Raw genomic sequence first — 13,099 nt, forward strand, 5'->3', positions numbered from 1 at the left:
GTTTCCATGGAGACCGTTCATATCTTTGCACTCGCGCTTACTTGTGATACCTGTTATCGCCTCACAAAGTAAAGTTACTCACAAAGTAAGAAAAAAAATGGGAGAAAAGAAAACAAGACAGCCAAATTGGTCAGAGGAGGAAAAGATAATACTTTTGGAAGAATTCAATAAAAGAAAGAACATACTAAAAAGTAAATTTGATCCGCAAATAACAGCAAACAGAAAACAAAGAATGTGGGAGGAAATTGTAATGAAAATTAATTCAAGAAGTCTGGTGAAAAGGTCCATACAAGAGGTGCAAAAAAAATACGACAACTTATCTGTTCTGGCCAAAAGAGAGATCACTAAATACAGGAGAGAATGTAACAAAACTGGTAAGAACTCCATCTTACTAGTTGACGTTAACTTACAACTTCGGATAGGTTAAATGACTAACATGACTTGAGGGAACTGTTAATGTTAGTCTTTATTGCTGTACATAAGTTGCTCATCTTCTTTCAACAAGTTATTACACATTAAAGTATTTAAGGTATAGATATAAAGTAGACTGTAATGGTTCTATAACGTTATATGCTATGGTTAGTTAGCAAGCTAGGCTGAACGTGAAACAGGCGTAACGTTCTTTGACACTCGCGTTTAGACTGCAACCTATTGTGCTAGAAAAAAAAAATCATTACCAGAATTTATTCTATACAAAATGTCATTTTGAAGGTGGAGGTCCACCTCCAAAACCTCTTTCAAATGAGGCAGCGATGGTAGCGGACATAATTGGTCGTGACTCACCTACAGTGGTTGGAATAACTGGCGGAGGGGAGAGCTGTGGTCATTTGGAAGGGTAACATTCTTCAGGTTAAGCCTAATTAATGACATTAGGGTTAATGTCATGACTATATATTTAACTAGTAAAACCTTGTTCGGTGAGCCAGATGAGTTAATGACGGAAGAATATGACGTTGCGGCTGCAAGTACATCGATCGTCATGCCTCGCAGCCCAGCTAACCCTCCAAAGACACCGGGGGTGTCAAGGTAAGTTTTTGGTACGCCGTGCTACCTTTTCCCGGATCAATTACACAGAAAAAATACAGCACTAAATTTCGATCCAATCATACTGTATAATAAGCATTTTCAGTCTCACACAGTATTCAATTATATTTTTTATCGCAGTGCAGTTAAAGTTTATACTTAATAAAAAAAATTGCAAGTTATGTGTCACGATCGTCGGTAGGCGAACGGGCAAACAAGGGAGTGGAGCCAGGAAGTCGGGTAAAACGGGGATTTAATAGGGAAACAGGCAACAACACGGGGTAGAACGACAGCAAACATCAATGACAAGTCAGGGGAAGACTGACTCTGACGAGGACTAGCATAAAACCGCCGTACGGCGCTGGGAGAGCACAGCTTCGGTTTGTGGAGTGATCCAACTGTAGACGGTCGGACAAATCATAAATTGACTGCCGGTCAAATTTATACAGCAAAATCAATTGCTCATCATTGAGCGTATCTAAGGGATTCTCCCGGTCACGGAACACTCTTTTTGGGATGCGTTCATTTTCGTTATCTATTAGCATAAAATCCGCCATCTCGCAGTTAAGGTAAGGTTAGAGGTACCTTAATTTGGTTGCTAAGGTGCAACCGACTTTATTTTAAGGAGACCTTAACTCGGACTTTAAGGAAAATCTTAACTTAAGGTGTTTTGTGCAACCGGCCCCAGGTATATTTCCAGGAGTTCTCCTTTTGTAAATTCAGTCAATGCTATACTGTTTGGAAATGTTTCTTTTACAAGTTGAGGTGTTAAAGTAGAAACGGAATAATTTGTATGGGAATACAAGTTCTTACCATTTCAATCATGCTTTCGTCAGCGTTCCCTTCCAACATAGCGCAAACCACACGTACAGTAGTCCTCTACATTTCCAAGGAGCATGGCATTTTGTAAAGCACTTTTTTGCAGTCAAAACATTCATTTTTTTTAATGAACAACTAAACATTTAAGCCCTTTTAAATTTAAATAAATTCCACTCAAATTAGCTTATGTTCCACTGTATTGAAAATATTGATAATGCAGGCTGATACTGAATAGAATTGTATTGCATTGCAGTAACAGTTCAAACATCGCCAGACATCGAATCGCTTCCTTGCAAAATTTTAATCAATCCAATCCAATTGTAGTAGTATAAGTGTGGAATAATGACTTTCTTTAACCAAAAAAAAACAACTCTGCCTTTCTTGACTCATATATGACGTGGGCACGCAGACCTCACTCTCACAAAATGTTATAATTCCTTTGTATCGAACAAATGTAGTTCTAGGTTAAACAACAACGAATAAGATTTACTTTTCTATGTATATGTAATATTTTTACTCTAACTAAAGCAAAACCCACAATAGTTCAAAGCAGCAAATGAAATACACGTGAACAGCCGAGTTTAATGGTAGAATTTGATCCCATACATACAGAATTCAGAGTGCATAAGAATGTAAGCAGTATAATAACAATCACCTCGATGTGTCTAATGCACGAAATAAACAAAAATATCAACAAATAATTAACAATGTTTAAGATATACCACGTTAAAACTTACAAACCTCTGCTTTTGGCAAACAAGCAAGAGTAGTAAAAACTTTCTGCGTTTGGAGATTTACGGCGTAATGTTAATGTATGCATGCGCTGTAGTGATTAGAACAGTTTTTGGCAGGTAGCAGAAAAGGGCAGAACACCTGTGAATCCAGTGCTTTCTGTGAACTTTTGCCACCTGAATGCACGTATCTCAGTTCACTAAGGACTTCTGGTCGCGGAGGAGGTATAGCGACTGTCTATAACAATTATCCGCAAAGGGCTGGTGTGTATGCGGGTTTTCGCTGCAACTCCCTAATTAGATTACTAATTAGAGGACTGATTGGCTGAAGAGTCCTCACACCTGAGTTTGAACAGCTGACCTACAAAAACAAAAAAAGATTATCCCAAAAACCCGCATACACATTTTTTAAATGATTGAGTAGAAATTTCTCTAGATTCACACAAGTCACAAATAAAGGTTGATGTCTCTTGTCTTTTTACAGTCCTGCAATGTGATCTGGTGAGGTGTGATTTTAATTAGTCGATGGTGCCTCAATAAATCTTCTTGATTCAAGTTGACAAATCTACAGAAGCTGCAGATCATATAAAAACTGCAATGAGAATGGGTAGAGCATCCTTATTTAAGAATTAATTGAGAATCGTAAACAGGTATGCACATAGCTGATACGCACGTACGCAATCACCTTTAAAAGCAATAAATGTGGCAATTGATTGTTAGAACAGCACAAATGCATGTACACATATTTCATGTGGATTTGTGCTGATATGACAAGAAATCATCATGCATTATACCACAAATTAGTATTTAAAGGTTAAAACGCACATCAATGTCTTGTCATAGCACAACATGCATACATATTTTATGTGGATTTGCGCTGCTACAACTATTGATTACAGTATGTATTGCTTTTAAAAGTGAATGCATACTTGTGTACAAGTTATGTGCATCCCTGATCATAAATATATTTTTATACTTTATAGCAGGGTGCTTACTAAAAAAAAGTATGTGACATGCACTGGTTAACGGATGAGAGAAGCTGAAACCTGATGTGGAAATGTTGGTAGACTATGTCTCAGAAGAAGTCTAAAGTATGACAGCAAAACAAGGCTTTATTTAAATTGAAGTATGTGTGCTAAATGTCTCATTATTCACATAAATCCATAATCTAAACAAAAACAAAGCAAACACACATCATAGCACTTGATCTACATTTATTACACTCCTACTTATTAGATTGTTGGTGCATGTGTTAGCCATACATACTTTGTTTTTGTGTTCAGGACATTCGGGGCTCACAATTGGTCATGCCTACATGACTATTAGTGCTGTTAAGTTTTGTTTTTTTTTTTTTTAATTATTCTTATGGTTCTATGATTTCTGTGCGGCAAAGGGTCCTTGAGTTATTAAACATTGTTTCATCCATCCATCCATCATCTGCCGCTTTGTCCGGGGTTCGGGTCGCGGGGGTAGCAGCTTCAGGAGAGGCACCCAGACCTCCCTCTCCCCAGCAACCTCTACCAGCTCCTCGGGGAGGACACCGAGGCGTTCCCAGGCTAGCCGAGAGATATAATCCCTCCAGCGAGTCCTGGGTCTGCCCCGGGGCCTCCTCCCTGTAGGACATGCACGGAAAACCTCTCCGGGTAGCCGCCCAGGAGGCATCCGCACCAGATGTCCAAACCACCTCAACTGGCTCCTTTCGACGTGAAGAAGCAGCGGTTCTACTTTGCGGCCCTCCCGGATATCCGAACTTCTCACCCTATCCCTAAGGGAGAGCCCAGACACCCTGTGGAGAGACCTCATTTCGGCCGCCTGTATTCGCGACCTCATTCTTTCGGTCATTACCCATAGCTCATGACCATAGGTGAGGGTAGGGATGAAGATGGACCAATAGATCGAGAGCTCAGTTATTTCTTAGCCACGACGGACCGGTTAAGCGCCTGCAAAACTGTAGACGCCGCTCCGATTCATCTATCCAGCTCCCAATCTCGCCTACCCTCACTCGTGAACAAGACCCCGAGATACTTAAAGTCCTCCACTTGAGGCAGTACGTCTTCCCCAACCCGAAGAGGGCAAACCACCCGTTTCCGGCTGAGAACCATGGTCTCGGACTTGGAGGTGCTAATCCTCATCCCCGCTGCTTCGCACTCGGCTGCGAACCGCGCCAGTGCATGCTGGAGATCCCCAGCAGATGAAGCCAACAGGACAACATCGTCTGCAAAAAGCAGCGAGGCAATCCTGAGGCCACCAAACTGGACACCCTCAACACCCTAGCTGCGCCTAGAAATCCTGTCCATAAATATTATAAACAGGACTGATGACAAAGGGCAGCCCTGGCGGAGCCCAACCCGCACTGGGAACACGTCCAACTTATTACCGGCAATGCGGACCAAGCTTCTGCTCCGTTCGTACAGGGACCGAATTGCCAACATTGTTTCAATTCAATTCAATTTTATTTCTATAGCACATTTTCAGAAGATAACATTGTCTGAAATGCTTTAAATTATCCCTGCCCAAAGCCCTCAGTGAACAAGCCAGAGGTAATAGTGGCAAGGAAACCTCCCTAGAAGGACAAAAACAGGAAGAACCACATTGAAAGGAGGAACCCATCCTCCAGGAGCCGGCAGAGGAAGTCAAATGAACAAGGGGGTCTCTGAATGTCTGTACTCCAGTTCCGTTCATCCAAAGCCATTGGCACTGATCCCCACCTAGCTCTACACCTCAGTCTATCGGCCTAGCTGGCAGTAAGCGGTTAGCTAGAGCTGGAACTAGAATACCTATAAGCTAGACTAAACAAGTGAGTTTTTATTCTATCAGCAGTATTTTGCAGTCATTTCCAAATCTTAACTGGAAGCCAGTGAAGGGAGCATAGAACAGGGCTAATATATATTTTTTAGTTTTTGTGAGAACTCTGACTGCTGTATTTTGTACCAGCTAAGTTTATTTAAGAATCAGGTGGACAACCACACTGGAAAAAATAATTGGGTCAAGTTTTGAATATTTATACATTTCAATTGTATGACAAATTTAATAATGACAAATGAATAATCTTTAAACAACTTTTATATTAAGATTTACACAACTGAAATTATTTAAGAACTAGAGTTTTATACATTCATTCATATAAATCTTAATGATTTAAAAATGACTAATTTAAAAGTATCTAATCTGTCTTTATAAATCTTACAAAATTTAAACATATACCATTTGATACCATACAAAGTGTATTTAATAAATGGATTTTTTTTTTTTAAATATGCACATAATTCAAATACTGTACTCCTAAATAATGCTTGTAGGAATTATTAGCTCAGGTAATCCACCAATATGTTTTGTAATTAATTAAATTTTAATTAATTAAATTTTAATTAATTATTATTTAATGCTGATTATTAACCAATTGTTATGCCAAATGGTCGGCTCCTCTAAACTCAATTGCGGTATCCCCGTGAAGTCTGTTAGTGTGAGACTTAAATGGGATTCACTAATTACCAATATCGCTTAGTAACCTGGGTTAGAAGGCTCGTCCAGCGAGCTGCATCACCAGGTAATGTAAACGATTGGTAGCGAAGCTCCCCTCACGGCCGATGAGAGAGAGTCTCGCGATATTTCAGGCGAGTTTGAGGTTTCAGAGCGTGTAGCAAGATCGCACAGAGGCAGGAACTTAGTGTGAGTACTCAATGACGGAGGCTGAAGTTGTGTAAAAGACATGCATTTATTCCTAACTAACACTACAACTAACATAAGACAGACATTACACCTAACACAAATAACAAACACGAAATAACGGAATAGAAACAAACAATGTAATTATGGAAATGCAATGACCGGATTTAAATGAGTAACCATAAAAGACTGTTCTGCAAAGCAAGCAGAGTTTGTGGAACCACAACCCTAAAGTCTTATAGCAGGTTTACAAAACAGCTTAAGTTGTTAGAATAAGAGGAAGTTGGTTTACATGGTTGCAGAGCAGGGGGGTGGGGGGTCTTCACCGGAGGGCTTCTTGTGGGCTTCTCTTCTCCTGGGCTGTTCTCTGCCTCTCTTCGGGCTGATGGTCTTTCTGCTCCTCTCGGGCTGATGGGCTTTTCTCTACTCCCCTTTGTTCTGAGGTACCAGGTTTTTATGTTCTAAAGTTCATGAGGTCCACTCTGCTGTCTGTAGGTCCCTAAATCTTTGGGCAATAAAAGTTGGAGTGCTGGCCTCCCTTGTTATCTGTGTGTGTGTGTGTGTGTGTGTGTGTGTGTTTATTTGTGTGGGATCACTAACTCCCCTTTGGTGTTTATGCCAATGTGTACCTCTCATACCAGGCTAGGCCCTGTGATATGTGCATGTGTGATCCTACATGCTTATACAATATTTTTAAACTTTTCATTTAATTATACACTCACCATGACCATAACTATGGTCATGAGCTATGGGTAATGACCGAAAGAACGAGATCACGAATACAAGCGGCCGAAATGAGGTTTCTCCGCAGGGTGTCTGGGCTCTCCCTTAGGGATAGGGTGAGAAGTTCGGATATCCGGGAGGGCCTCGGAGTAGAACCGCTGCTTCTTCACGTCGAAAGGAGCCAGTTGAGGTGGTTTGGACATCTGGTGCGGATGCCTCCTGGGCGGCTACCCGGAGAGGTTTTCCGTGCCTGTCCTACAGGGAGGAGGCCCCGAGGCAGGCCCAGGACTCGCTGGAGGGATTATATCTCTCGGCTGGCCTGGGAACGCCTCGGTGTCCCCCCCGAGGAGCTGGTGGGGTTAGCTGGGGAGAGGGAGGCCTGGGTGCCTCTACTGAAGCTGCTACCCCCGCGACCCGAACCCCGGACAAGCGGAAGATGATGGATGGATGGATGGATGGATGGATATACACTCACCTAAAGGATTATTAGGAACACCATACTAATACGGTGTTTGACCCCCTTTCGCCTTCAGAACTGCCTTAATTCTACGTGGCATTGATTCAACAAAGTGCTGAAAGCATTCTTTAGAAATGTTGGCCCATATTGATAGGATAGCATCTTCCAGTTGATGGAGATGTGTGGGATGCACATCCACATCCAGAAGCTTCCGTTCCACCACATCCCAAAGATGCTCTATTGGGTTGAGATCTGGTGACTGTGGGGGCCATTTTAGTACAGTGAACTCATTGTCATGTTCAAGAAACCAATTTGAAATGATTCGAGCTTTGTGACATGGTGCATTATCCTGCTGGAAGTAGCCATCAGAGGATGGGTACATGGTGGTCATAAAGGGATGGACATGGTCAGAAACAATGCTCAGGTAGGCCGTGGCATTTAAACGATGCCTAATTGACACCATTACACCACCACCACCAGCCTGCACAGTGGTAACAAGGCATGATGGATCCATGTTCTCATTCTGTTTACGCCAAATTCTGACTCTACCATTTGAATGTCTCAATAGAAATCGAGACTCATCAGACCAGGCAACATTTTTCTAGTCTTCAACTGTCCAATTTTGGTGAGCTCGTGCAAATTGTAGCCTCTTTTTCCTATTTGTAGTGGAGATGAGTGGTACCCGGTGGGGTCTTCTGCTGTTGTAGCCCATCCGCCTCAAGGTTGTGCGTGTTGTGGCTTCACAAATGCTTTGCTGTATACCTCGGTTGTAACGAGTGGTTATTTCAGTCAAAGTTGCTCTTCTATCAGCTTGCATCAGTCGGCACATTCTCCTCTGACCTCTAGCATCAACAAGGCATTTTCGCCCACAGGACTGCCGCATACTGGATGTTTTTCCCTTTGCACACCATTCTTTGTAAACCCTAGAAATGGTTGTGCGTGAAAATCCCAGTAACTGAGCAGATTGTGAAATACTCAGACCGGCCCGTCTGGCACCAACAACCATGCCACGCTCAAAATTGCTTAGATCACCTTTCTTTCCCATTCTGACATTCAGTTTGGAGTTCAGGAGATTGTCTTGACCAGGACCACAACCCTAAATGCATTGAAGCAACTGCCATGTGATTGGTTGATTAGATAATTGCATTAATGAGAAATTGAGCAGGTGTTCCTAATAATCCTTTAGGTGAGTGTATATCACAATGTATTCTGCATTTCTTGGCCTACCTTATTACAAATTTAACAAAATGTCTTAGCCACACTATCTACAATTTAACAAAATCAAAGGACACAAGCTTAGTTTTCACAAAAAAAAATATTTCAAGTACCCTAAAACTGTGCAAATGCAAAGTTAATATAAAGACATTGAACAAACACTCGATGAGAAGACATACATCTCAAATACTGTTTCTCTTCAACATTTGCGAAATATTTTAACAGTATTTAATAATCAAACATTTGATTGTTTTGCAAAGTCGGTTGTGCTTATGTGTCTCTCAGTGTGCATTCGAATGTGTTTCTGTGTGTGTGAGAGATATATAGAGAGAAGAATACTATGAAGGCACAAACAGGGACATCTCAAACATTGTTTCCCTTTTACATCTGCAAAATACTTTAACAGTAGTTCACAATCAAACATCTGATGCACTGGATTTTTCTTAATGCCCCATATGAATGGCCTGTTCGTCAAAGTGTACATTTGTGTTCATGTTTGTCATTGTGTGCATGAGAGTGTTTCTGTGTGTCAGAGTGTGCCTGCAAGTACATTTCCGTGTGTCAGTGTACATGTGAATGTGTTTCCGTGTGTCAGAGTGTGCATGCAGATGCGTGTCTGTGTGTGTGAGGGTGCATGTAAGTGTATTTCTGTGTCTGAGTGTGCTACAGAGTTTTTACCTAAAGAGCAGTTTGATACACTGAATGTCAATCAACATTTAAAGCAAAAGTTGTTTTTAACAAAGGTATAGAGGAGTAAACATCATATAATACACATTTTACTGTGATCACTGTCTCTGTAATGTGTTTACTGAAAGAGCTTGATTTTCAGTTTTTGGACTTTTGGGGAAAGTTTGTCTCCATCTAGGTTCATGAGTATCTTCTAAATACTTCAAATGTCCATTTGAACTCTTGGGAATAATTCAAGTTGAGTGCATAGATTATTCCAAATAACATAAATCCATAGGTGATACATCGCATGCCTGTCAGTACCTTAACTTCCTCAATAACAATGCCAACATGTGCAGGCTGTTCCAAGGCTTCTGCATTTTAATTTTTTACCACATAAATCCCCATGATTGTTTGGGAAATTGCCAGCTCTGCCTCTTCATGGTTGACATCCTGAAAGCACAAATATTTTGGCATTTAAATTTTGTTACACAACAAAAATACAAAGGACAGACAGTGGAAAGGAGAGAATAATGGAAAAGTCAAGCTAGGAGTGTGTGTGAAAGAATCAGTAACCAGTTCCAAACTGTAACCACTCCTAAAATATATATAAGGTTTGCCATTAACAGTTCTCTTTTCCTTACTGTGAGTATGACGTGTAAAATGCTGCCAAAATTTTCCAGTCCAGGGCGTGTCCATCTTTCTGCCTGTCTTTGCAGAGGACTAGCCCACTCACAAAAGCAAACATGCATAAATTCGTGACAAAGGGAATAAAGAGGTAAAAAATTCAGCTATATTTCCCCAAAGTTGTAATAATAAATAAAGTGTGTGTGGAGTTTAAGTCAAGGGAGGTGATGTTACACTTATATAATTCCTTGGTAAGACCCCACCTAGAATACTGTGTGCAGGTTTGGTCACCATACCTCAAGAAGGACATTGCTGCCTTAGAAAAGGTGCAACGAAGAGCTACGAGAATGATTCCTGGTCTTAGAGGAATGTCTTACGAGGAGAGGTTAACGGAACTGAATCTGTTCAGCCTTGAGCAAAGGAGACTAAGGGGGGATATGATTCAGGTCTATAAGATTCTAACGGGTCTGGATGCTGTTCAGCCAAATGACTATTTCAATATTAGTCTAAATACTAGAACTCGTGGCCATAAGTGGAAATTAGCGGGAGAACATTTTAAAACAAATTTGAGGAAGCATTTCTTTACACAGCGTGTAGTCAGAGTATGGAATAGTATTCCTGCTATTGTAGTGGAAGCTAAAACCATGGGTTCCTTTAAATCAGAGCTAGATAAGATTTTAACAACTCTGAGCTATTAGCTAAATTCTCCCCAAACGAGCTTGATGGGCCGAATGGCCTCCTCTCGTTTGTAAATTTCTTATGTTCTTATGTTCTTATGTTCTTAAATACTGAACACTATATAGTTTTCAACTGCTTTACTCACAGTCCAACCCCCCATCCTTAATATCTGTTAGCAGCCAGCACGTTTTTTGGAAGGGCTTAAATTATAAATGAATGAAAGCGTTTTTAATTTAAAAATTGTTGTTTTTTGTATTTTGTAGACTGAAGACAAAGCCATGAGCCAACCCACTTATCTAACACTGAAACATACTCAAACATTTTTATGAAAAACAATTCAAAGACAATATATGTGTTAAGATAATAGATTTGGAACTATTTCAATAAGTGGGACTGATACAAGACTGGTCAAAGATTTTTTTTTCAGTGCAGCTTAACAGGATGATTTTGAATGCACAGTATGTTCATGGGTTTTGGGGTATATACACTTGGCTACTCAATTCACATGACTGAGACCCTGGCGAGTGTTACTTTTAATCACTAGCAATGCAGCAAGTGGCAGCATTTAATGCTATAAGTACTATGACCAGAAAGAGGTGAGTTGTTCACAAGGGTCTGGGGGATTAAATGAGTGTTTCCATATGTAAACATGCCAATTTTCAATCTAACTATTGTTAATTATACTTGCAAATTACGTTAGCGCTGATGTTTGCTACCTAACATATCTAGTTAAGATACTTTAGGTCACTCACCAGTCATAGTGCTGGGTAGCATATCCCATGCATGACCAATTAAGAACAAATTTATACATGTAATTACATAAAATCCAGAAATTCATGGCACCACTCAACCGACATACTGACCTTTTTTACGTGAAGACTTAGAGGGAAAAGTGTAAAATCTTTGCTTGTGGAAGACCAAGATGGAGGATGAAGCTCCTTACCAAAGATAAAACCCCCTGCAGGGTTGCTCTGTAGAACCCTTTCAATCAAGGAGTCACAATGAGCATGCACATAGTAGTTGGCTTCATCTACAACAACTTAGTTGTTTTTTTGTTTTAGAAACAAAAGTTAGAATAACCAATTACTTTGAAACTGTTTACAGAGCAGTTAAATATTTTTGTTCTTTCAAATAAAAAATCATATTAAGGCTAGCTTCTCATTTTTACAGTGTACTACTACTGTGCACCATGCTGTGAAGCTTCAAGTAATGAACCCTTTTCTACATAAGAACATAAGAACTATACAAACGAGAGGAGGCCATTCGGCCCATCCATTGGGGAGAACTTAACTAATAGCTCAGAGTTGTTAAAATCTTATCTAGCTCTGATTTAAAGGAACCCAAGGATTCAGCTTGCACTACGTTATCAGGAAGACTATTCCATACTCTGACTACACGCTGTGTAAAGAACTGCTTCCTTAAATCCAGTTTGAAATGTTCTCCCGCTAATTTCCATCTATGGCCATTCTGACACATTTGGAAGGGAGGCTTCACTGCTTCTGAAAGCTTTGTTTTGACATTACTAGTAAAATGCAAAAAAACCCCCAAAAAAAAACAGAAAAGGGTAATTTGTAAATCATCTGTGATGTCACAAACTACCGGGCATGGGTGAAGGGAGACAACAACAACAACAACAACAAATTTATTTTTGTATAGCGCATTATCACAACATTACATTGTCCCAAAGCGCTTTACAGCATCCCCACCCAAAGCCCCCAGTGAGTAAGCCATAGGCGACAGTGGCAAGGAAAAACTCCCTAGAAGGAAGAAACCTTGGGAGGGACCAGACTCAAAGGGGGAGCCCATCCTCCAGGGGCCGGCAGGGAGAGTCAAATACAGTGTAGTCTGAAACACAAACGCAGAGTAGGGGGGAGATGACAAGCCGGTGCCAACACTTCCTCCAATCGCCAGGCAGCCAGAAGGCAGGGAGCGGGTCGTACAAGGAAGATGACACTGGCAGAACGGCGAGCTGGATGCACGGTCGTCATTGGCAGTGGCGACGTCACATGTTGCAGGGTGTGCTGGACATCTTGATAGATTGAAGGCTCCAGGTAGCACCACCCAGGAGAAGGTGGTGGAAATAAATGCAATTAGTCAAAGTAAGGGAGACTATAGGCAGTGCTAAAAGTTAGATGAGTGCAATATGAAGTGCAATGCTCCGGCAGATATGGCTATGGCAGCATAAGTAGGAGGGAGAGGCAGGTGGGAATGCAGGCATGGGGAGTCCCTGAAATGTCAGCACTCCAATCCCACAAGCAATTGTGAAGCTAGAGTGACAGCACTGTCAATTCAGTTTATCCAAAGCCAATGGCACCGATCCCCACCCAGCTCTACACCTCACACTATAGGTTTAACTGGGAGTGAGAAGCTAGCTAGTACTAGTGTCCCTATAAGCTAAACTAAAAAGGTGTGTTTTTAGTCTAGACTTGAACATTGAAAGTGAGCCTGAAACCCGCACATCCGGTGGAAGACCGTTCCACAGCTGAGGAGCTCT

General features: G+C 41.0%; 1 protein-coding gene across 2 annotated transcripts in view; it reads left to right on the plus strand.

Annotated features, from left to right (window-relative positions):
* The window catches only part of mreg (melanoregulin), a 163,250-nt gene that overhangs the window by 43,770 nt on the left and 106,381 nt on the right, over positions 1-13,099 (plus strand). The window lies entirely within an intron of this gene.

The sequence above is a fragment of the Paramormyrops kingsleyae genome, chromosome 5 (genome assembly GCF_048594095.1).
Source record: "Paramormyrops kingsleyae isolate MSU_618 chromosome 5, PKINGS_0.4, whole genome shotgun sequence".
Classification (NCBI taxonomy): domain Eukaryota; kingdom Metazoa; phylum Chordata; class Actinopteri; order Osteoglossiformes; family Mormyridae; genus Paramormyrops; species Paramormyrops kingsleyae.